This window comes from Protopterus annectens, chromosome 15.part0 (assembly GCF_019279795.1).
Source record: "Protopterus annectens isolate FY-2018-M chromosome 15.part0, PAN1.0, whole genome shotgun sequence".
Lineage (NCBI taxonomy): Eukaryota > Metazoa > Chordata > Ceratodontiformes > Protopteridae > Protopterus > Protopterus annectens.
This window is the reverse complement of record NC_056749.1, coordinates 315,275,233-315,302,307: the sequence shown is the minus strand read 5'-3', so window position 1 is coordinate 315,302,307 and position 27,075 is coordinate 315,275,233. Positions and strand designations below refer to the sequence as shown.

The window sequence follows — 27,075 nt, the reverse complement described above, 5'->3', positions numbered from 1 at the left end:
CTGCAGTTTGATACAAGTTGAAATAGTAATAAAACACTAATCTGTTTATTTTGTTTTGTGATCATATTTTGTCTGTTCAGTTTGCATTTAAAAGTTGGTATCTCACAATTCCACTGGAGTGGACAGGGTTATATAATTATGTATGCAAATTTTGTTAATCAGCATACAGATGTTTGGACAGTTGTACCTATTTTTCATGGGCCTTTATCCATATTTTTCATGATTCCAAGTTGAGAGACATGCTTTGCCTCTGTGAATATCTATATGCTACATGACCCTAGCCCACTGGTTGCATTTAAAACATTTAACCCTTGATCCCAGCCATGTACCTGAACTAGTGGCTTCCTCTGTTACTGGCAGACTCTGTTGCAGTGGTTTAGGCTGCCACCATGGGTTCCCTTAGTTCGATGTACAGCATGGGGGTATCCCTTTCCTGTGCAATGATACCCTACTTGCTAAGTAGAGATACCCTTTTTCCCCAGTTCATCTGCCAACCAGATTCTCATGTCCTCAGGCAAAGTGCTAAGGGCTTGTTCCATCATCATAAACTTTGCCAGCCCTTGAAAAGTGGCGACCTGACAGCCACTCACTCACCTATTAAAATAAGTGCTTAGTTCAGCAATATAATCACATACACTTTCATCTGCCTTCTGTAACCTTCAGGTATTAACTTAAAACATTCCAATAAACATTTTTAACAGCATCATAGTTTAAGCAATCATTATTAGTCAATTTAGAATAGCAGTTGCAACTTTACCATGGAGTTTGGGGGTCATGAACAGTACCCAGAGCCCTTGGTCAACATTATACTGTATACATATGCTTTCAAATATGTGAATAACACTCTCAAAATTATCATCCTCTGTAAATTGTGGCAGAAATTTACTAACCTTTATTGCGTCTGGGGTTCTGTTATTCCCTTCCCCATTACCTCCTTGACCCTGGCGAAGAGTCAGCATCTTCCTCTCATGTTGACGCTGTTTCTCCTTTTCTTTGGCATCAAATGCTGCAGGCACTCTGATTCTAGTTACAGAGGTTTGGCCTCCAGTTCAAGTCTCTCTAATGATGGATTTTTAAGTCCTGTGAGAAAAAGATGAACTGTCCTGTTTCTGAGAGCTGTACATCCCCAATGCCAGACTTTTCATTCCAGCAGGGTGCACTTTTGGTACAGTTTAACACAAGCAAACCTCACAAATACTTTTTCAGCACAAGCATCTGTACAAATCAGTTGGATATCCGAATGGAAATAAAATAAATTTACATGTATTATTGTAATTGAAAATAAATGTACATGTATTATTGTAACTGAATTAAATATATGTGTTTTAAAAGAGGATATTGGAACAGCAAGGGTTAGCCAGCTGGCTTAGTTTAAGAAAAATGAGGAAAATGTAAATGAGCTGTTAAACCATTAAAATGGTACCCCATAATACTCAATAGGACAGGGGATATTAGGTCTAGAAGAAGCCTTTGTTCATTAGTTCAGTAAAAAGAGGCACTTCCATAAACATTTAAGATGTGTATTGCAGCTGTCTATGCTAAATTCCTGTCTCAACTTCAAAGGGGGGGGGTCACTGTGAGAACCTGGAGTCAGGTGACCAGATGAAAGTCATTCTGCAAACCACCTTGGATATTATATTTTGCAGGGAGCAATCTTTGAAAAGGGAGCATTCTGTTTTAGGGAACCTGACTAAAACGATTGCTCATGTATTTCATTGTGCCTTGCTATATCAAGTAAGCTATTAGGGGAATGCAATTTGCCTACATTCAGTCAGGAAAATATAGTAAAGTTTAGTTTAGATATTTTTTATTTATTTGTCTGAGTCTGTGCAATGTTCTTTTCAATATTCCCTGTGAATTTAACTCTGTGGTTTACTGTAAATATATATTTAGTATTTTCTTGTTCTTTTGTTATTATTGCGACTGGTCCTTGTAAAAAGTACTTAAGCTTTGAGAATGCTTGTATCTATTTGGTGACGCTGTGTGGACCACTCCAGAAGGCCTAGCCAACTTGGTCAACTACTACTATTAGTATTAATATTGCACAGAGTAACTGGACATCCATTGAGGGCCTTAGTGTAACTAATTATGGAGTGTCTAGTGGCAGTGATATCCACCTTGTACTCTGGACAGAAGGGGGCATAGCAGGTAAATCTGTTAGCCTTTTCCATTCGTGTGTGTGTGAGAAGAATGAAATATCTGTGTGTGTCAGCAACATGGGGCAGGGACTTGAAGCACTGAGTTTACAGAGAGGGTGCTGGAGGACTTTGTTTGGACACTTGGTTGAGGACCTAAACCTACAGTTGTACCAGTGAGGAGTCTTTCTGGGGACCTGAAGGGACACATATCTCGAGGAATCCAGACCCCGTACTGATTGTGTTCCCTGTGTGCTCTGAAGGGAGATTTTGCTTGTTGCAGTGAGGTCTGCATTTGGAATGGTGACTGTATCCATTTGTATTCTAAGTGCATATCCCTGTCCAGTTTCAGTGGTGAAGATTCAGGCTTCTTGATTACTGACCTGCATGGGGGCGTCACTTGCTGGTTGGCAGCGGTGGGACCATCACTCGTCACATATGGTGTACCCTATCCTGAAACAACTTCAACTCACTGCATAGATAATATAATTTTAATATCTTATAAACAATAACCAGGTGGCCAGGCAACAGGGTGTGCTATACATGAACAGAGAGAGAGAGCTTGTATAAAGACAATCCAAAGTTTATTTAAAAGATTAAGTGCTTCAGTCCTGTTACTCTCAGGACATCATCAAATCAAATACACAATGTCCATTTTAAATAGCACCACAATTCCAAAGCTAATAAATCAATTGGCAAGTGCCAATTAATTCTTAAGCAGTACATGCATTTATCATATTAAAGATGTGTCCACATATCTTTGCCCCAAAGGAAAAATGTTTTTATGACAGTACAATGTCCCCAAATCAATAAATACATGTTAAAATACATTAAATTATTTTATTTAAAAATATAAATGTTAAGTATGAACACTGTTTTTTAAAAGGTGTATAACAAATATGTTTTTTAAAAAGTTTTAAGATTTTTCTATAAAACGCCTCGAAAAAGCAATCCACTCAACCTTTTGCTTTTTATTTGAACATAGTCTGAAATGTCATATGGGTATGTAAGCAAAGATTGTAACAAAAAATAATAGGGAGGGATTTTTTATACATGTTTCACTGTACTGTCATAAAAGGTTTTGTCATGTACTACTATTTTAAGAATTAATTGAAATTTGCCGATTGATTTATTAACTTTTGAATTGTGGTGCTATTTAAACTGGATGTTGTGTACTTGATTTTATTCTGTTGAATTCCTGAGAGCAACAGGATGAAAGCACTTAATCTTTCAAATAAACCTTGGATCGTCTTGATACGAGTTCTCTCTGTTCATGTGTAAGCACACCCTGTTGCCTGGCCACCTGGTTATTTGCTTATTAGTCATCTCGTTGGTCGGTTTGCCTGGTTTATTATTTTTTTAGTTAATTTTTAACACCTGTTTCAGAGAGCAGTCAGCAGATATTAAATGAGACAAATAAATCTATTACTAATAAATCTTACATTAGCAAAAGGAAAATATTTTCTAGTTGGTGTCATGACAGGAACCAGCACCCATTCAGGGCTAGTGCTTCATTGGTTCTACAATGTTTTGTGTGAATTATCATCTGACCTTTCTTATTCAGCTGTCAAAGTTCACGTGTTGACCATTTCAGCATATTTGCCCATGAAACCCCCTTTTTCATTGCACTCACATGTCAAGATGTTTTAAAATGAGTTCTGCATACCTGTCCACCTAGAATGCAAGTGGATTTTCCTTAATTTTGTTTTGGAAGAATTAACTCTTGCTTCATTTGAGTGAGCTCATCAAGATGTTTTGAGGTTCTTAACATGGAAAACTGTCTTGCTGATTGCTCTGACTTCTGCAAGAAGAGTGGCTATGTTGTAAGCACGACCTTCTCATTTTCCACAGAGGGGGCTTCCTTTGAGAATTAATCCTGCATTTATGCCTAAGGTCACATCTGTGTTTAATTTGAGCCATGTTCTTCATTTCCCTGTTTTCATTCCAGAACCAAGAAATGAGAGAGAATTCTTTGCACTTTAAATGTCCCCAGACAACTTGGATACTATCTCAGCAGAACTAAAACCTTTAGAAATTGTTGTCAGTTACTTATGAAGGTAAGAAAAATGGACAACCAATGTCAAAGCAGGCAATTTCCATGTATTTGTCACATGCTGTTTCCTTTTATTTCCATCATGCAAGTCAGTTTCAAGTAGGGTCAAGACACATTCTGATGGGGACTTGGCTACTTCAATAACTTTTTGGAATGTGGTGCACTTCAGAAGTATTAGAGACAGCAGCTTGATCCTATGTACTTTTCAGTGCACTACAAACCAGACTCTCTTCCCAGGTCTAGAGCAGGTTTTGTTAAGACCATTCCCCAGAGACTCCTGGACCTTCATACTTCCTCCTCCAAATCCTTATAAACTGTGGTATTCTACATGTGTAATTAAGGCTGCTGCAGCAGTGATCTAATGATGAACATACTACAGATGTGTAAGTAAACTTAACAGCAGATGTCAAAATAGATCACTGCTGTATTAGCTTCTCCTTCCCTCCATTTTCTCTTATTTTTCATGACAGGGTGAAGACTTTTCTATTTACCTAGTATTGACCTGTTTCAAGACTCTAGCATCCATGTTTCAGCTGGCATGATAGCTCTGAAGTGTTTGTCACCAAAGCCACTGATTTTCTCATGCCTGGCATAATAGGCCAATAGTCTGGGCATGTGGAAGGTGCCCTTAAGCTTTGGAAACTGATCAGCTGTTGTATGCTGTGTACGATGTAACCCATAGTGCTAAGGCTTAAGCAACAGTGATCTATTCAAACATCTCCTGCTATGGTACATTATACTTGCATGCACACCTGCCCTTTTTCTTTTCTATTATTTGTGTACACCTATGTTTAAGTTGTGATTTAATAAAGATGTTTAAAAAAGTGCTGTCGTTCTAATGTTTTTTTTTTCTGTCATTTTGAGTCTTTCACTTGGTAATGTATCTGATTTATGAGTCTTTTGCATACGATTCCCACACTGTGTAGATGCCATGGTAAAAACTAACCAGAAGTAATTAATGCAGGAGACTATGGTGTCAAAATGTGGCTTTGTAAAAGCAGTAACGGTACAGAAGAACATTGACATATGGTGTTAACAAATACAGTAGAACATGAGTACAACTACAAATGCATAATGAATATTTAATACAGCTGTGAATATGTATGTTAGAATTAAAATATATTTAAAATATCTGTTTCAGACAGCTCAAGTGGAAATAATTTTCTGAAATATGTTCTAAAGTTGCCAAAATTGGAACCGTAAGTATATTTAGAAATCTGTTGCTCTTTGTGACTTTCTGTTTGTAACTACCTTTGTATTTAGCTTTATGTTTGTAATTGATTGTATGCTGCTATTATATTGTAGCATAGATGATGACTTGCTGGATTGACCTGTGATTATTGTTGTCTCTTCAGAGCACTTGCCCTGATGGTCCTTATCAAATTATACCCGTTTCCAAGTAAATTGAAGATATTATCCTTTTGACTGCTGATTACAAGTGAAATCTGATCACACAATTGATCCTCTGGTGTGAGTGCTGAGTTTAATCTGATTTAGTAGATCATGTTTCTTTCCAATTTTAAAATCACCATAAAGTTGTTTTCAGAATAAGGGGGGAAAAAACTCTTGTTCTGCACAACAACAAGATAATTTGGCTAAAAGCATAACAGTAACTGTACTAGCTAAATTACTTTGTAGCTTCCAATTAAAGTCTGTCAAAATCAAGAAAGACCAGATGATAATTTATGGGAACGTTAACCGTGAAGTGAGAAGTTGTGTTATTTATTATCATGACTTCTTACTTCCCCATAAATAAAGTAATAAGACTGACAGGGGTGTTCAATCCATGCCCTACTGCTACACAGTGTGATGCTTGCAGTCAGTTGCCATTAGTAACTGATCTTAACTTGCAATCTGTCCTATGACTAGAGATTCCTAGAAGGTACAGATACAAGGATTTTCAGGGATGATATTCTCTTGTAGGCATGTCTTTCACTTGCTGACATGAAACCAAATAAAATTATTAACAACGGTAATAATTATTATGCTGGTTGCAGTGTCTGCTTTGTACTTTTACCATGACTGACCTGGAGGTTACTGCAGCATTTGCCTGCAGTACATTACTGGAGCTCTTTACATGTTATGTGGTCACAAGAAATCACCAGAAGTGGTTATTTCTTAGGGCAGTTGGTGAATGAAAGGGAACAAATGTTGTATTGCTATGACTATTATTTTACCCCTGTTGGCAGCCACACAAGAGGTGGCTACCAGAAGTGTCTGCCTGTTTTCATTGGAAGGTGGGGTGGCAGGATGTGTAGAAAAGCAAAGGGCAGTTGTTACCATTTTTGAATGTCTATTGTCATGGTTTGTTGAGGGCAGTGTCTGTTGAACAGCAACATAGCTATTATATTTATACAATTCCTTCTCATTAAAAGATGGTGTAACTCCTCAGAAAGGGTGCAATATATTTGGGTATGTATATGTGTGTGTTTTGTAGCCAGGTACATGTCCCTAAATTATTAATTGTGAACTGCCTTTGCAGTTCTGAAATATGGTCTCTTGTATACATATAGTAAATGCAAAATTTTAAGAGTGCTTGTGATATCACAGCTAAGGCATTAATCTTGATTTCGGCCTAAGAACTCTTTGACCTTTTCATGAAATGCTGGTCAACACTAAAGTCCAGAATGTGTACCAAGTTTTTATGTTATAAGTAAAATAGTTTATATTACAACTCCCAAAAAATATATTTGGTAAAAGCAATATGCCATGACTATAATGCCATGTTTAGAAGTGGCTAAATTTGCTGGGTGAAATTCAGAGCTGTGCTGCATTGGAAACTAATATAAAAACAGCAGTTTTCAGCAAATTTTCTAACTAAGTGCACCTTGTTATTAACTGAAAATTTAACAATGAAATTTCAAGAGTGAAGGAGGGTGAGAGAATTTGAAAGACAGGCCTCGTTGGTTTTAGTTCATATGTCTGTATTGCCATAGTCAGACAGTTTGCTTTTAACTCTGTTTTCGTTTTAGGTGCTACAGTGAACTGCTCAGTACACCAAGTGCAATAGTGGCTCAGGATATTTGTTATGTTATTAGTACATCAAAAGTGAAACTTCTCTATTTTTTCATTTGATATATATATATTATTTTTCAGTTCTCTGCATGGCTACATTGTCATGCTTTCAAGTGACTAAAGATGTGCAGTCAAGGGGTCCTGCCCTGGAAGCAGTTGGGTTACAGCTGTATTCTTAAGAGTATCCTGTAGCTGGAATACCCTATTGTTACCTAGAAGTTCAGTAATGAAATCTGAGGGTGAAGGATATTGCTTTTTCAAGGTTGGACTTAGCAGCTTTAGCTCATGTACTTTTACTTCCATAGCCTAATATTTTGCATTGTACTTCTGTTTTCATTTCTGATGATGTGGTGAGCTCCTGCTCAGTACAGAGTATAATAGTGCCCCAAAAATACTTATTTCTTTAGTGCTATTGTGAGCTTCAGCCTAATGTACCTCTTTGAGTTGTAAGTACATAAGATGTAAAATCCCTTTTTATTTCTTTCTCCTGAAAATACATTTTTTGAGTGGTCACTGGGCATGTGACCCCCACCTCCCATACTATTTTAGGTACTTGTGCAGCAAACTGCATTACAGGAAGATGAAGCTGTGCAAATGTTTATAGCTGGCACCACTAGCAAAAGGCATTCTGTAGCTGAGGGTCATGATATTTTGAGAATTTTGCTGTAGCAATATTTATGGTTACAAAGAAATGGTACAACATTACTGTGTTTGTATATCCATAGTATGCTGTACTTTTACCATTATTTCACAAAAATAATGCATATTTTGTATTTTTCACCTTGACAGACTCACTGCATATCTCTATCATATTATTGTTTTATTATGAAATACAAATTAAATATAATGCTCTTTTCTAGGAAAATTAATGTTTTCTGTCACTTTGTAGTAGTATGAATATTTTACAGACGGACAAGCATGTCCATGTTTGAGATTCTGTTGTCTTTTTTTCCCTGAAGTCTAGCAAGCCATGGAAAACAGAATGGAAGTAGGATCATCAAGGAGTTTTGTCTTAATTTCATAAACATATACTGAAACAGTAGACAGATACTGTAATTTAAAGGTAGGGTAGCATTTATGCCAGAATTGTGTTTGAAGGTTGAAAAATGCAACAATAAAAAAATTTTATTGAAAATAAATGTATAGCTATCAGTTATTTTCAGAGTAAAATAAATCTTATTAAAAACCAACAATAATGCTGGCATGGTTTGAGCTGAAAACAGTGTGTATAGCTGTTTAAAAGTAACCATGTGAAATTGTTCGATCTCGCCGTTTGTTCTTACACACGGGTTCGGAGCCAATCCTCGGCTCCGAGTCGGCCACATCACCAGCTCCGCATCTTCGAGAAAGCTCGAGGCACAGTTCTATCCCATGATACTCCTGTGCTAACCCTCAGATCTAGTTTGCTGCTAGCAGCAGATCGCATCGTGAGAGGCTCGGGCCAGTATTTTTTCATTCTTTATACTATCCTTTTTGAAGTTGTAGCTGTTAAAAGTAGTTTAAAAGTAGTTTATTAGTGTGATAGTTTATTAGAGAGTGTGTTTTTCAATAGTTAAAGTAGTTTTAAATAGTTTAGTATTTTTTTACCTTAGTTAAGGCCTTGTTGTAATTCTGTCAGGACTGACAGGGTTTAAATTGTTAATTTCTGCCTTAACTTATTCTTCTCCTTTTATATATATTTAGAGATAAGTATTATTCAGACTTTTAGAAGTGTTATAGTGTGTTATTATATATATACATATAAGTGTGTTGTTAGTAATTTGTTTACTAGGTATTAGATTGTATGTCTGAAAAAGCCAAGTCAGGCTTTAAAAGGTGTCAGTGTGGACAAAAGATGTCCATAACTGATGACCATTCTTCCTGCGTCTACTGCCTTGGCCCTCTCCACTTGCAGGAAGACTGTTCCATCTGTCATTCCTTCAGTGGGATGGTCGTGCTAGAAAGGCACAGGAAGTTGGTGGACAGAGGGTTATTAAAACCCGATTTTCAGGAGGCCCTGGATAAGACTGAACAAGTGTCCAAGTCTTCGAAGGGGTCCAAGTCTTCAAGAGTGTCGGAGCCTAAGTCCTCGGCTCCGAGCACCTCTTTTCAGATTCGGACACCGGCTCCAAAGACCTCGGGGTCGGGCGTTGAATGCTTGTCTCTGATCGAGACTCAGGTATTGGAGCCGGTATCGGAGGTACCACCACCTTCAATCCTTCGCTCGGTGACGGCTTTGGCCCCTTTCACCAGTTCTTCGAGGCCGCTTTCTGACTCCGACATGGACCAAGTGGTACAGAAGCTAATGGAGAACTCTGCTCTGTCCAAATTAATCGAAGTTTCGTCCCAATTGGTTTTGAAACTCGAGACTCTTCCCGCCCCCGAGACAAATCCTCCTCAGAGACCTGTCGAGTCATCGGAGCCAGAAATCGAAGAGCCGATGATTGTAGAGCCCTCTGTGCCAAAGCCTCCAGTAGCGCTATCAGCACCGTTGACCTCGACACCTTCGGAACCAGCCGGGGGGTCTCAGAGCCGACGATCTTTCCTAGGTTCCGGGGCAGACAGTTGAACCGAACTTTCGGTTCCGACTCTCCCCCTCGGGGCCTCGGTCGGAGCCCATGGTCCCGGTTCCGGGGAAACTACCGACTTCTTCGGAACCGATGGGATCCTCGGGCCGGGGCACTGGTGCCTTCGACATCATGAGGAAGGTCTTGTTTGAACAGACACACACGTCATCGGCATCTTCTTCTCCTCCCCCAAAGGGTCCACGTTCTGCTTCTGTACCTTCGGCTCCTACCAAGCGTCGAGACCCAATGCCTCAGCCAACCCCAGAGGGCACCCCTGGTTCCTCGGATGCCTCCCCAGAAGCCCCCACTGAGGATGTATCGAGGAAAAGATTGTGCAAGAGGCACATTGATTCCCCACAGGAATCTCTGACATCTGATACCGATTTGGATGAAGCAGAAGGGTCCCCACGGTCCCCCTCTGAAGATGTCTCTCTTGCTGACATTTTGGAAATCTTGAAATAGAGGGGAGACTAGCAGACCCTTGCCCCTTCTGCAGACGAATCGGTATTGCTGTAGGCATTTGGGAATCAACCTTCTACCTCCTGCGTGACCCCTCCCTTTGACGAACTCATGGACCTGATAGCGCGAAGGGCGTGGGAGAACACCTGATACAGTGGAACTGGTGCCCCGCAGACCCAACAAGTATATCACGGCCCCTCAAGACAAAAGCTTTCTGACTAAAGGAGTGCCAGTGGATACTATGGTGGTGGCGGCAGCCACTAAGAAGGAAATGTCCGCGTCATCTTCCTCTGTTAATCCTCCTAATAACTGAAACAGCAGCGTAAATAACCAAATAGTAGAAAAGTGGTGTAAAAAGAACGCTGAACGCCCAAGAACCAGATAAATGCTGCTGAATTAATCTCCAAATGCTAGTAACGAAGCAGTTGTCAAGTTACTAAGAAGTTACAAGCTAAGATATGTATGTATAATACATGGTATATTAGGCTGTATTGGTTATGTTATGTATATTTATTCATTAGACAGTTTTATTTTTGTAAAGTATTTATATAGTAGATTTATATTTTCTCTGATTATAGTTACATTAATTTTAGGTATTTTTGTCAGTGCTATAACTTTAAGACTTTTAAAATTTTTGGCGCCAAATTAAGTATTTAAACAATGTTGTTACAGCTATGAATTGTTCTGAAGAAGCCTATGTTTCCAGTAGGTGAAAGCGCTCAACCTTTTAATCTGATACAATAAAAGAGTTTTTCTACTGTTCGTGCTTGATACTTGACAACTGCTTCATTTCTAGCATTTGGAGATTAATTCAGCAGCATTTACCTGGTTCTTGGGCATTCTTTTTATGCCACTTTTCTACTATTTGGTTATTTACGCTGCTGTTTCAGTTGTTGTTACATCATGAACCAGGATTGTGATGCAGCCAACTCCCCCATCAAAGCGAATGAATTATCGGATCTTCGTTCCGAAGTGAACTCATTGAGGGGTGAGTTTGGTAAGCTGTTCGAGCTTGTCAACAATTTTATCCAACGGAGTGGGGAGATGTTTAATAGTGAAGCGGAGCTTGCTCCAAAGGGTCACAACAACTCCACCCGGATAGGTCGGAGAGAGTGTTTACAGCACCACAAATGCATGAAGCAAATAGTCAGGCAAGATGGCAATACCGAGGAGCAGCAGGATTATGTGCTAACTTCATCCCCGGAGATTCCTAACGGCCAAATATCTAGGCATAGCGTGGGAAATAACATTGATTTACCTCTTAATGGAGTTACGACTGAACCTGTTAACAGCAGACTGGCGCCAACGGAATTTACTTTTGATTTTTCATTTGGTAACATCTCAGACGAAGCAAGAAGAACGGGGGCTAGACCGAAATATAGCCAGAATTTAAGGACTTATGTGAATGTTGCTAACAAGGAGCAGGACATTCCAGGTACTGTTTTTTCCCATAAACAATTGAATAAGGGTAATAATTTGAAGGAGAAGAGTAATGAGAATTATTTGAAAGAATTTCTAAATAGAGACTGTGTATTTGACAAATATAAAGCGAAAGACAATAACCAAAAGTTTAAGCCTAAAGGAACACTTAAAGATCTAATTTATGATTTTGGAAAAAAATTGAACATCATTAATGCCATTAAACTTGATAATGCGTATTTATTGCATTGTATTAGTTCTAATATAGTACCTATGGGACTTCGGTTCTACAAAGTGCCCATGGGTATTGATTTGAGCGATGAAGTATGTTCTGATTTCAACAAAATGTTTGATCGATTTGGCATAGAATACATGAATATGTTAATAAAATACAATGATGCTAAATTATGTAAGGAATTGGAAGAAATATAACACTTAAATGAAATTATTTTAAATGATGTTATGTTTCCCAATTGGGAAAAGCTGTATTATAGACAGTATGAGTTAGCTAAGAATAGAACAGATAAGATATTAGAAAGGAAAAATAAAAAAGTTATTAGAGATACTGAACAGTATAACTCAGGTAGGGTATATATATATATATATATATATATATATATATATATGGAAAAAGTCCCATTATAATCCTTATAGTGATTCTGGGACAGTTCGGGATACCAGAGGTACAAATATGTATATGGAAAACGAGTATGTAGAAAATTTTCATCAGGATTACAACACAGAGACACACAAAAAATGGACCAAAGGGAACACATGGAGGAGAAAAGAACACAGCGGACAAGGAAACTGGTGAATATCAGTGTAGAGTCCAATAATGATGAAGGTCAGCATTTGCATATAGTGCAGGAAGGTAACATTTACAGGTACAACAACTTTCAGATTTTCAATTATACTAATATGGAGTTGAATAAAGCTCATTTCAACCTCCTATCTAAAGGCATGAAATTTATACCAGTGACCAAATTTAAATTGGTGGATTTTGTGTGATTTTAAAAAGTATGTGAGAAAATTAAACTTGGCTATCATGTTTAAGGATAGTATTAAATCAAGTGAGGAAAAACACACATTTAATGATGTTAGTAAACTTAAGAAAAAAAGCAAGTTTATGCCTTTTATGAACAAAGAGGTGGATAGATATGAAAGACTAGTTACACATGAAATATACCACGCTAATAAACAGCTCAGAAAGTCGAAAGTTATGTCCAATCTTAACATGGATGAAATTAAAGTGTTAGATGAACTAAGATCTAGTGATGACATCAGAATTATGAAACCCGACAAAGGAGGGGGAGTTGTGGTATATGACAGTATGTTATACAATAGTAAAATGCAAGATTTACTCTATGATCAGAATAACTATGAGACTATCTCTTTAAATGAGTTAAACATAGCATATAGAAGAATTGACCTATATTTGGAATAATTCAGGTTGGATAACAGAATTACTGAAGACCTTTATGATTTCCTTCAAGTAGGACATCCTATATTGGCTACGTTGGTGGGTATCCCTAAAGTACACAAAAATGTAACAGACCCACCTTTTAGACCAATCATCTCTGGTAGCAAATCTAAAATTTTTCCTTTAGGGGTAGCTATAGACTCTTTGCTTAAGCACATTTATAACAAAATTGAACATATGGTGAAAGACTCTTGGGAATTTTTGTCAAGATACCCGACACATCTAGTTAGTCAAAACCTCCTATTTGCTTCCATAGATGTTATAGATTTGTATACTTGTATTCCCAAAAATCAAGGATTGGAGGCATTTAGAGAAAGTATTTGCAAATATAGTAATTTGGATTGGGACAGAATTCAGCTGATTTGTGAGTTAATGTCAATAGTCCTGGATAATAACTTTATATTTTATGAGGGAGAAATCTTTAGACAGGTCAAAGGGGTAGCTATGGGGGCAGCTTGTGCCCCCATTTACGCCAATTTAGTAATGCTTAACTGGGAAGAGAAGACCATTTTTGTAAGTGAATATAAAAGGAAAATTTGCTATTATATGCGTTTCCTGGACGATATTTATATTATATGGGAAGGAGATGAAGTATCCGTCAATGAATTTCTCTGTTATCTGAATCATAGTAGTGATTTTTTAAAATTTACTTCTACGTTTAACAACACAGGAGTGCCCTATTTGGATACATTAGTTAGTAAGGACAACAATATATTCAAGTCTATTATACATAGGAAGGAAACATTTTCAAATTCCTATTTAGATTTTGAAAGTTGTCATCCTTATAAGACCAAGTACAATATATACAAGGGACAATGCATAAGGGCACTCAGAATGACATTGGATTATATTGATATGTTGAAAGAAATAGAATTCATTACAAAGTTATTTACAAGCAGGGGATATAAATCCAGGATGATGGAGAAAATCAATGTTAATGTGACGTCACAATGGGGTACTAGATATATCCCCTTATTAGGGACTAAAAGTCACATTCCATCTGGGACACAAATAGTTCCTAATCACACCACCAATAGTAAGATACACAGTAGATCGTGTATCATAGAATTTGGACCACATGTAAACAGGATTAAGGAAATAATGACCAAGCATTGGCATACTTTATTGGTGAATGATGAATTAACTGATTTATTGGGGATGAAACCCAATTTTGTATATAGGATGGGACAAAATTTAAAACATTTATTGGAAACAGGAAGCAAGTTTAAGGAAACACAGCATCATCTTTACACTAATAAATGTGGTGCATGTGCACAATGTAGATACATGTCTAATGAAGTGAATATAGTGTTAAAGAATTATAATAGGACTAAAATATACCCTAATAGAGGTAATTGTAATACTAAATATATAGTATACTTGGCAAAGTGCACTGCCTGCTCTTCTTTTTATATAGGCAAGACGGAACAACAGTGTAGAAAAAGGATTTATGCACACTTGTATAGCATCAGAAAAAAAGATGATAAGAATGCTTTAGCGAAACATGTTATGAACAAGGGAGATGAACATGAGTTCAGATTTAGTATTTTGGAAATTGTCAAAGTGGATCCCAGGGGAGGTGATATTAAAGGTAAATTAGCATTCAGGGAATGCTATTGGCAGCTATTGACGGATGCCATCACCCCACCGGGATTAAATGAATTTATCTCGGTAAAACCCATATTGGGAATCTAAATAAATAAGTTTTATGAATGAATGTTGATATATATTAATAACCATTCTTAGACCTTTTAGGATGATTATGTGATTTATTTTTTAAATTTTGTATATAAATTTTTTTTCATATATGAATTTTTACACGTTTCTTAATAGTTATTCATTTTGCTATTACATAACATAATTTTTAACAATACATTATAGTATAGTTTGTATACAATATAGGATATATCATCAGCTAAGATATGTATGTATAATACATGGTATATTAGGCTGTATTGGTTATGTTATGTATATTTATTCATTAGACAGTTTTATTTTTTAAAGCATTTATATAGTAGATTTATATTTTCTCTGATTATAGTTACATTCATTTTAGGTATTTTTGTCAGTGCTATAACTTTAAGACTTTCAAAATTTTTGGTGCCAAATTAAGTATTTAAACAATGTTGTTACAGCTATGAATTGTTCTGAAGAAGCCTATGGTTCCAGTAGGTGAAAGCGCTAAACCTTTTAATCTGATACAATAAAAGAGTTTTTCTACTGTTCGTGCTTGTAACTTGACAACTGCTTCGTTACTAGCATTTGGAGATTAATTCAGCAGCATTTACCTAATCCTCCTAATAAGGATTCTAGGATGATTGACAGATATGGAAAGCGTGTGTTTATTTCTGCGACTTTTTCCATGCGATTGCTGAACTACCTTACACATTTCACGCGTCTACAGAGAGATCTCCTCAAGGAACTGGGAGATACTCTCCAGGGCAATACAGATGCTGCTGTCTCCGAGAAAGTGACAGCACACCTTAACACCCTCAACTCTATAGTTAACTCGTCCATGAGGCTCATTTCATATGCAGCTGAAGGTTCGAGTAGGGCGGCAGCCTCAGCAATTGATCTGAGGAGACAATCCTGGCTGCGCCTCTGCTCCTTTGCGGAAACCTTCAAGTCTTCCTTTGCTAACGCCCCTTTTGATGGTGCCTCACTGTTTGGTCCCAAAGTAAAGGAGACTCTCACTAGGTGTGAGCAAGAATTGAAGACCCTGGCTGCCGTAGGGGTCCATTTTTCCGCCCCATCTAGACCATACCCCAAAGGGCAAAGAGGCGGAAAAATGTGGTTCCGAAAGACTCAGGGATCCTTTCAGCCCACACAGAGTGATGCCCCCTCCAGAGGCAGAGGAGGGGGAAGAAATTGAAGACGCCAGGCGGCAGAGGGGGTCCGCAGAATCAGGGTGACAGAGATACGTTCTCTGGGAAGCCTTTTCAGCACTCCTGAGTGCATGCCCGGCTGTCCTACTCTGGAGGCAGTCGGGGGTCATTTGGCTTTATACCCAGTGGCCTGGCTAGACCTTACATCAGATTCCTGGGTAAAAAGCTTAGTTACCAGAGGCTACACTATTCCATTTATAAAAATTCCACCTGCCCCCAAAAAGCTCCCAGATGTTCCACCCAGTCTGCAAGACCAGGCAGCCATAGAAATAAAAAGGCTGCTCGAAAACAGAGTCATCCAACCAGTCTCGGCGGACCAGAAAGGATCCGGAACTTACTTAAGGTTCTTTTTAGTTCCAAAGAAAACAGGGGACTGGAGGCCAATTTTGGACCTCAGCAGACTCAACACTTTCGTGAAAAAGGAAAAGTTCCGGATGGTCACGCTACAGTCGATCCTTCCTTTCCTACAGGTTGGCAACTGGATGTGCTCTATAGATCTCAAAGACGCGTACTACCATATCAAGATGGCCAGAGCATCCAGATATCACCTGCGCTTCCAGCTGGGAACCAGTCACTTCCAGTTTCGTGCTCTGCCCTTTGGCCTCACCTCAGCCCCCAGGGAGTTCACCAAATGCATGGCAGTAGTAGTGTCTCACCTGAGACAAATGGGATTCAGAGTGTTTCCTTACCTAGACGACTGGCTCCTGTCCGCCACCACCGAGTATCGTCTTATGCAAGCCAGGGATTACACCATCAACCTTTGCTCCTCTCTGGGCATAAGTCAATTTTGGAAAATCTGTCTTATCACCCTCACAGCGTATCTCATTTATAGGGGCAGAGTTAGACACTTCCCTGGCTCGAATCAATCTCCCCCCACTAAGAGTATCAGCCCTCAGAAATCAAATTTCTACCCTTCTTCAGAGCAGTCCAAGGTGAATGGTCCAACTTGGAGTACAACCTGCACATCAATGTCCTAGAGCTGAGGGCAGTGTTTCTTGCGTTGCAACACTTTCACAAGTCCTTACCTCTGGGAACAGTGATAGTTCTGACAGAAAACATGTCAGTAGTCTGGTACATAAACAAACAAGGAGGAACCAGGTCTTATCCATTGTGCAGAGAGGCCCTCAGGATTTGGCAATGGGCTGTGTCTACCGGACACTTTCTGATAGCAATGCACATCCCTGGGACATCCAACGTCATTGCGGACAGGTTGAGCAGAGCCATCCTGTTGCCCCACGAGTGGTCCCTCAAATCTCAAGTCGCGGAAAAGATTTTCCGCAGATGGGGCCAGCCTTGCTGCGACCTATTTGCATCCCCATTGAATGCCAAATGCAGAAGCTACTTTGCCCTACTACCCCCTCCAGGGGGTGCCCCCAGGGACGCACTTGTGCACGATTGGCCCCCAGGTCTCCTTTATGCTTTTCCCCCTGTTCTGCTAATTCCCAAATTCCTGCAGAAAGCCAAACGTCTGGAAAGGACCATAATTCTGATAGCCCCATTCTGGCCTTGACAAATCTGGTTCCCCTTCCTTCAAACACATCAGGTGGAGGAACCGTGGATTCTGGACCCAGTGCCAGATCTGTTGACTCACTCGTCGGGAGTTCCTCACACATCTCTCAAGTCCCTCAAACTGACAGCTTGGCTGCTCCGCTTCCCATCTTAGCCAGGTCAGATTTATTGTCCCCTGCAGTACAACACATAATTGTATCTTCCCACAAGCCATCCACAAGGAAGCTATACAACAGCAAATGGAAATGTTTTGCGTACTGGGCCTCGCAGCAGGGTATAGATCCGTCAGAGGCTCCAGTACACAAGATATTAGAGTTTCTTTCGACACTTTTTCATGAAGGAGCATCGACTTCCACGATAAGGGTACAACTTGCGGATATATCTAATTTTCATGTTGGTCAGGGAGATAGTTCCCTCATGTCCCACAGACTTTGCAAAGCCTTTATGAAAGGTACCTTTCACCTCTGTTCCCCCTTTCATAATCCAGTGGCCCCATGGAATCTTAACCTGATGTTATCACAGCTCATGTTGCCCCCATTCAAACAAGCCGCCACAACCCTTCTTAAATTTTTATCGTGGAAGTCACTTTTCCTGGTTGCCATCACTTCCACCCGGAGGGTTTCAGAGTTGCAAACGTGATCTGTCCGGCCCTCGTATATGATATTTCATCCAGGTAGGGTAACATTGCGCACCAATCCATCCTTCCTTCCAAAGATTTGTTCGGTCCAAAGTATTAATCAATCGATTTAACTACCCACCTTCTTCAAAAATCACTCCAGTAAGTTGGAATACATGCTGCACAAATTAGACGTCCACAGGCAGCTGAGATTTTACTTAGGACGAAGGAATACAGAAAGTCAGACCAACTATTTGTATCATATGCTGACCAAAGAAAGGGGAAGGTGGTAACAAAATTTCTTTATCCAAATGGCTCTCAGACTGTATAAATTTCGTATATTCAGAATCAAAGCAACAACTCCCCTTTAAACCCAAGGCTCATTCTACGAGGGCGATTGCTACTTCTTTAGCCCATACCGCCTGCTTGCCATTAGATACCATTTGTGCGGCGGCAACTTGGGCAAAACCACATACTTTCATCGCTCACTACAAATTAGATAAAAACTCCAGAGACAGGGTGATGTTTGGTTCCACTGTTCTCAGGGATGTTCTCCCGTGAGCCACCCAGGATAAAGGAGCTAAGGACGCTACCCATGTGTAAGAAGAAATGGCGAGATCGAACAATTTCACATAAAGAAGTTATGTTCTTACCATAACGTTCCATGTGAATTGTTCATCTCGCCTTTGTTCTTGCATTCCCCCCCTCCATCCCCCGTCCTGCATTCTCGAAGAACGGGTAAGACTGCATTCGGGTTCAGTCTTCTCTAGGTATTGTTATTCTTGAGCTTCCTAGTGTACATCAGGTATGGCATCTTTTTTCTTCTATTGATGACAGAGTATCAGACAGTGTGGTTGTGTTTTTTCTATGCGCTTAGGGCGCAGTAACTAGTGGGATTCTTCTGGTGTTAGCAAACTAGATCTGAGGGTTAGCACAGGAGGATCATGGGATAGAACTGTGCCTCGAGCTTTCTCAAAGATGCGGAGCTGGTGATGTGGCCGACTCGGAGCCAAGGATCAGCTCCGAACTCGTGTGTAAGAACAAAGGCGAGATGAACAATTCACATGGAACGTTATGGTAAGAACATAACTTCTTTTTTTCATTCTTTGTTTGTCGAGTCATAAAAATGATATAAACATTTTGATTTTTTTCCATCAAAATTTAAGAAGGGGATGCTTTGTCTTTGAGGTAGGCATCCAGTTCTATGACAAAGTTACACCAGTAGTATTCCCTGAAGTTTTATCAAATGTTTAACCATTTTGGAGATGCATGTTTTTAAATGCAAAGGGCAAAAATGGCCAAAACCAGCTAGTATTATGCTGATCTGTTAAGGGTACTGAGGTGGAACAAAAATATATTGATAGGTAAGAGGGGTAAAATTGTAAAATGTCACTTGCATCAGGCAGCACATGTAGTAAAACACAGGTGAACAATGGACAGTGCCATATTGCTTTCCACTGTAGTTTGTTGATTGCACCACAGGCAGTAAGGCATAGATATAAGTCTATCAGTTTAGCAGTAGTTTGTGTGTTATGCACAAATTGTGATGACCTTTATGTAGGCAAAACTGCTAGGAAGTTTTACATGTAAATCCATCAACATGTATGTGTTAATAAAACTAAGAACAGAAACAAGAGTATTCAAAGATTTTGAAGGCTATTGTGATTTGATAACTTTACATTTTTTATTTTTGACCGATACATAGATTTGAGGGGTGGTGATGTAGACAGCTAGATGGAGCTTTTAAAACTGTAGTGGCAAATTAAGTTAAATACCAGTTCTGCATCTGGTGTAAATGACCATTTCAATATAAAATGTTTTAATATCCAGGGTGTCACTCTGTAAGATATTGAATATATTGTCATAGTTATACAGTTGAATGGTTCACCATTTGTTAGATTGATTGAGCACACGATTTGAAGAAGTGTATGTATAGTTCCTGCTGTTAACTAGTACTCACTTCTGAATAAGTGTTTTACTGAGATAGAAACAATTAAAATTAAAATTGGATATTGAATATTGCTGCTGTAGCCTAAGCTTATATGGGTTATATCCTGCATAGGATATAACAGACAGACAGCTTCCAATTCTTCAGGGTACCTTACACATGCCCAAAACGTTAGTTGCTTAAAAGTTTCATCTTATACAACTGGGTTTAATTTTTTTTCTACGTAAAAGCTATGACTGAACAAGTCCTTTAACCAGACCATGATCCCATGTAGACCCTGAAGAAATAAACTCATCCGTAGTTGGCTTACCTGATTAGCAAACCAATTTAACTCATTTAAACTTCATCCACACACAGTACAGTGTATGTTTTTCAAATCTTTAAGCATCTGATCTTCATAATAACCACGTGGGCATATCTGAAGAAGAATTTACCCATGACTGGTGTGTTTTACCTGTGAGGGCAAAGCAGAAGTATGTAAATTCACTGGGGTATGGTAACTGCCACCACATCCATGGTTGGTCAGGATTTATTAGCATTATACATTGGTGTTAACATATTTCTTTATTTTCATTAAATAACTTCATTGTGTAATAGGCCTACTTTCAGTCAGTGGGTGTAGCTGCTTCTTGTTGATTCCTGGGCATGTGCAAAGTCATACTTTCATGTACTTAGCAGGCCCACTTTTTGGAAGTGAAGGAATGCAACTTGTATTGTCACAGATGTAATGGCCCTTAGTGATTGTACTTGTATTTCTTTAAATGGAGAATTAAGTTTTTTTTTAAATATAATTTAAAGAAATTGCCACTGATATCTCCATTCAAATGTTTTAAGCTATCTTCTAAACAGATTTTTTTGTAAGGACAACTGTAACTTACTACTCTGAAAAAGACTAATTTAATAAATTATTTCATTTCAGGTATATATTTTAGGAAGATTTTATAATGTACTCTTACTCTTGATTTTTAGCATTAAATGCATAACTCTGTAAATGGCTGAAAAACTTAGCACTGTTTTTCAGTCTGCTGAAAACTACTCCCCAAAGAAATAAAGCACATGATTTGAGGATAGGCAGTTATATGGTGGCAGTTGAACTGTCATAATCCATGTTGCACCTCTTTTTATCAGCCACAACTAATGCAATAATTGGGTTTTCCCCTACCTTGGTCAAATGTTAAGTTGATGAGGTTGTGACTTGCTAATTGTGGATGTACCAAATGCAGTTAATCAGTCACATTTTTCCACTGAGAATTATTCCACAACGGTGTCTGCTAGTGTGCTGATGGTGTTCACTAAGCTTTTCTTTATAGATTTTCAAGTTTCTCCATATTTTACATTTACATAATTAATATGTTTAGGTGAGTGGGTAAGGAATGCCACACCATTTTTTTTTCATTCTCATGAAGCTCAAATTGGTATGAATCATGTGGTTTTAGCTGTGTTCAGAAGTTACTTGATTTATTGTAGAACATAATAATTATGTAGGAGAGAGCTCAAGCATTCAAATATGGCCTTGCCATTTCTGAGCAATGTCTAAGCTGTTGATGTGTTAAGTTATTTCTGTTGTCAGGCTTCAACTTGTACTGTCAGAATGTCCACCTTTCTTTTCAATGTGAAAAGAATTTCTTACAGCTAAAGTACTATCACCACCACCATCTCCTTTGCTTGTCATTCAAATTGTTTCTACTATCTTAGGCTGTAAATTATTACTTTCACCTATTTTCTGTTTTTAAGACCACCTCCACCGCATATTTACTAAAATGTGTATTGTTATTCAAAATGTCTGGATTACTTGAAACAGCCTTAACAGATGTCTCATTATGCATCTGTAATGCACCAACAGTGAGAGGAAAGTCTAAATGAACTGACAGCACTTTTCAAGTACTGTATGTTATGGATATTACTTGTTTGGATACTGTTAAACTTGTTTTTGTTGCTGTAATTGATTCACTTGAGCTTTTAACCCTAGGCCTGTACTAATCATGAGCCAAAACTCACTGGAAATCAAGGTAGACAAAACATTAGCAATAATATTAAATAATTGCTCAAAGTATAAATAAATAAAAAGTAAGGGTTCCAGTACATTTTCAGTGTGTGTTTTGTACTGAATTTTCCATTTCCCTTAATATAGCTGTCACACATCTACATTTTTTTAATAAAATTCTTAAATCATTTCTCTTTGTGAGTGTATTTGTACATTTCTGCAGTTTGCATCTCTTCTGTTCTTTTCATGCCTTTTCTGGACATCTCTTCCTATTGCTGCCTTCCTACAATTATGCAAACGCTCCACTACTCATTTCCATTTTTTAGCCATACACTACAAGGTTAGGTGGGCGGCTGCAGTGGTTAGCATTGCTGCCTCACAGCAAGAGGTTCTCTGGTTTGATAGTCTGCTGAGGTCTCTTATGTGCGGAGTCTGCATGTCCTCCCTGTGGTCACGTGGGTTTCCTCTGGGCGGTCCGGTTTCTTCCCACATCCCAAAGACATGCTGTAATTGGATTGGATACTCTAAATTGGCCCTAGGTGTGAGTGCGTGCATGTGTGCACCTTCCATAGAAGGTTGGGCACCAGGCTGGCAGCTCAACAATGTAAAACTCCACTGCAATCATGAGTGGACAGGTGATCTGCTGTGGCGGCCCCTAACCGGGAAAAGCCAAAAGAAGAAGACACTACAAGATTAGGTTGTCCACTGTTGTTTGTAGGTATTTTATATTTAAAAGTTTTAACTGATATCTCACCTGAAATATTCAGTAGTACTATAAACAAAACTCATCTGAAAATCTGTATATATGCACTGCTGTAAATGTTTACTGTTGAAAATGTTGTATGCTATTATTATATTCGCTTCTGCTTTCTCTAGTTCCCCGAGTTCCACAAGCAAGAAGAATGGCCCTTTTTATCATGCCTGCAGTTATTGTCTTGACAGAACAAAATCTTTCAGTTCTTGTCAATTGTTCATTTCTTAAGAAGGTAAGATGGGATAACCTGTGTCAATGCAGACAATTTCCAAATGGTTGTTTTAAGCTATTACCTTTTGTTATGCTCCCCACAACAAAATTATTCCAGGCAAGGTCAATGCCCACTCTATCAGGGCCTCTGCTTTATCTATGGCTTTTAGGAAAGGGTAGGTTTCTAGAAGCTGCAACTTGGTCCTTGTGCATACTTCCGCAAAGCACTATAAGCTTGATTCCTTCTCTAGGACTAGATCAGGCTTTGCTAGGACCATTCTGCAATGGCTCTTGGACATTTTTCCTTCCACCTCCAAAATTTAGTAAGCTGGGATAATCTACACATACAGCTAAGGCTACTGCAGCAGTGGTCAATGTGATGAAAATGGTACAGTTCTGTAAGTAAACTTGCCATAAAAGTAGATGTTCGAATGATCACTGTTGCAGTTGCTGTTTCTACCCAACATCCCCCTTGTTTTTTTGTGTGCTGTTTTTTTGCCAGTGTATGCACACTTATTTTTTGTTATTCCTAATATTGTCCTTTGAGGGCTCAGCAGCCTCCCTGTCTCTCTTGGCGTGAAAGCCCTGAAGGGCTTTGCACCCAAACCTGTCTTTTTAGTAATCTCAGCTCAAACTGCTAAATGGTTTGGGTGCAGGAAATTACCATGAAGCTTTGGAAGCTGGCCTGCAGTTGTATTCTAGGCAAGATATAAGCTACTGATGCAGTGGTCATTTGAACAGGTACTGATATGGTAAGTGTACTTAACCCACTATACTTTCTTAAAGGAATATTTGCAATATTTTCTTCCTCTGTGACCTCGGCAAAAGATATCTTGGGAGCCCTGGGGGTTTCCCCCCACTATTCTAATGATTACTTGGACCAAACTCCACATGAGAAAGATTCAATGATGTCTCAAATCTATTTGGACATGACATTGGCATCCTCTAAACTTCCAGTTTATCTCTTGTCATTCATCAAGAGGAAGTTTCATTAGTGGATCAACCAGATATCAGTCAATTCTGGAGTCCCATTTCTGGCTTTCTCCCCTTAAGACCTATTCACAGATTTTCAGGCCTTGCTAGGGAAACTTGTTCTATGAATGTCAAAGTCCTGGGTATTTGGTCCAAAAAGGCAGTAAGGACCACATAAATGTCAGGGTGAATGAAGGTGGTTATTCTAGCCTTATAATCCCTACATTACATCTGATCTTCAGGTCCGTTGAGTGTTTACAAACAGTACCATGGTTATATGGTTCATAAACAAGCAATGTTGGACAAATTCCTACTGCTTTTTGGACATTTGCAATGACGGCTTGTGACATAGTCATACAGTACAACCTGAATTGCTAGCAGTTTAGATTCCCTCAGAAATGTGGCCAATTACTTGAGCAGATCCCATGCAGACCCTCATGAATGGATGTTGGATCTCCCAGGATATTGTCTGAGTGGGGTACTCGGATCTCCCTGCCTCCAATCAGAACAAACAAGTTAGCCTCTCCTTTTCCAGAACTCCTTGCCCAGAGGCTTTGAAAATGGATACTGTCTCTATCCTGGAAGGAGAGATTCCTTTGTTTTCTTTCCCCTACCCCTAATTCTCAAGGCTTTTCCTCAAAATCAAGAACGGTAAACCAAACATCTTGACAGTGACTCCATTTTGGCCCAGACAGCTTTGGTGCCCCCATTTCAGATGGCACAGGACAATTGTTGCAAGTCACTTCACAGGATGAACTACACACAGAGCAAAAAACAAGACTCATTCATCCAAACCTATAGACTGTGAATCTAACCTTTTAGATTATTGGATTTTGACTCCCTCTACGCACTTATCTTCTAAGGACATATTTCAGGTCTTGCAGGAGGCTATAAAACCTGTCAAGTTTTAGGGGTCCAAATGGAGAGGCAAGTCAGCAAGCAAAGGATAGAGTAGTATTGCTGAAATTGAATTCATCCTCCAGTCTTGGTGAGTACCTTCACGAGGTGGACCCTGTTTTTTACAAAACCTCACTGATATATAGACTGTATTTATATAGCATATGTCATGGACATAAGTAGGTAAAAAATGTAAAAAGATAGCTGGGTGCACAAGACCCAGGATAAAAAAGTAATCAACCCTGGTAGGCACACTGGTGCCAGGACTGGAAAAAATGACAGTGTAGAATCCTCAAAATATGGAAAGATTCCTACAATGGGACCAGGCCCAGGGCCCCCTTGTTGTAGAAGGAAGTAGCAGTCCACATAAATCACAAAACTTGACAGGCCAAATAAGACCATAAAAATAATGGTGTGGACTATTAAGAATAAGAAAGAAGTTATGTATTGCTGTTATGCAAAAAGCCAAGAATTGTCAGACACAAGATATACAAAAAGATTGAGAGAAATTAGAGGAAAGAAAAATACTTCCACAAGAAAAACTGTCAAGTTTCGAATAAAAATTTGTGTTCATTAATGCAACAGATTTGTGAAAAACAGTATATACACCAAGAAACTTTGATCTGTTTGGAAAAAGAAGCATCTGAGGAAGTGCAAAAATATAAACAACAAAACCTAGACATTTTTGAAAAGTATAAAAAAGAAATATGGACATGGGAAAGAGATTTGATATGGTACAATATTTATGAAATTAATATAAAGAAGACAGCCCCAAAGATATTCTAAGAGAAATACAGGGAAAGGCATATAGATATGGAAAATTTCACAATAAAAAAAAAATCACAGACGAAATGTAGAAAAGATTAGTAAAGCAGAAGTTAAAATAGAAGTTGAAGTTATGGAGTGCCTGCAAAGTGAAGGATTTGGTGTAGAAGGTCTAATACAGGTTACATCACAGCATGATGGAATGAGTTCCCAAAGTAAGGAGAAACAGGAAGATCAGAAGAAATCTGGAGAAGAAATATGGACATGGGAAAGAGAGATTTAATATGGTGTAATATCTGTGCAAAGGAGAAAGCAAAACTAATCAATGCAAATAAAGCAGCACCAAAGTTATTTGAGGAGAAATGCAGACAAATCCAAACTTGGAAAACTTTACAATACAAATAAATGAGAGAGAGGAAAAGTAGAAAATGAGATTTAGTAACATTTTAGTAACAGATTTAGTACAGGTAACCTGTAAATGGTTCATATCCCAGGCCCATGCTTACACGTATCAAGGGTATCAGAACTTGTCAGATTTGGGATGCATGGCTAGGCTTAAAAAGGCCCTTGTGGTAGTTAGCCTAGTAAATAACTATGAACTTATAATGGAGAAGTTAAAGAAAAAGAAACTGAGGTTATAGAGTACCTGCAGAAGTGAAGGATTCAGTGTTGAAAATCTAATTCAGAAAGCACCACAAGATGATAGAGCATTGGACATACCAATTGAGGGGGAACCATTGGAACGGGAAGCAATTGGTCAGGTGCCATATGAAGATATTTTGGAGCCTTCTACAGGAAGCCAGTATAAATGTTCACTTGAAACTTAACAGCAAAGGAAGGAACAGGAAACTGGAAACTCTGGTACAGTCAGTGTTGGGGAGTGACTGGCCCATGAGTTCACATATGACAGAGCAACAGATGAGACAGGATGAAATTGAAGAGAACGTGCCACAGGAAGATGCTATAGAACTTTTCTATAGAATGCTCACAGGAAATGGAAAACAAAAATTGTGCCCTCAGTTTAGAAGAAAATGAACAATGAGAAGAGTTGCTTTATTTAATAGAGATAGGCATATTAAGATCAATGAAAGCAATAGACCACAGAGTGTTTATAAAACCCAAAAAGTCAGAAGTTTGATAAAAGAAATATACAGTAATTAGGACTGTATATAGAGAGCCATGCGATATAACAGAAGTAAACAGGATATATTGCTGTGCAGCTGAATTGATAAAGTTCTACCGCAAGAACACACGGTGGTGAGGGAAAGTAAGGGGAGAAATCCAATACCACCATTGAAGTATCGAATAGAGAAAACTATAAAAAAATTAAGATAAGAAGTGTCACTGTTAGAAGAGGGAACAGATCAACAGAAATACTGAGACATGATAAAAGCAGTGCGCATTATTAGAACAGATCAGGATCTGTTA

The 27,075-nt window shown here is 38.6% G+C and overlaps 1 protein-coding gene across 1 annotated transcript in view; it reads left to right on the top strand.

The window, feature by feature from the left end:
- Positions 1–5,320: 5,320 nt before the first annotated feature.
- LOC122789668 (sorting nexin-25-like) overlaps positions 5,321–27,075 on the top strand; it is a 157,036-nt gene continuing 135,281 nt past the window's right edge. Inside the window, exon 1 of the mRNA XM_044057084.1 lies at positions 5,321–5,387. The gene's annotated coding sequence lies outside the window, so the exon portion shown is untranslated. The remainder of the gene's footprint in view (positions 5,388–27,075) is intronic.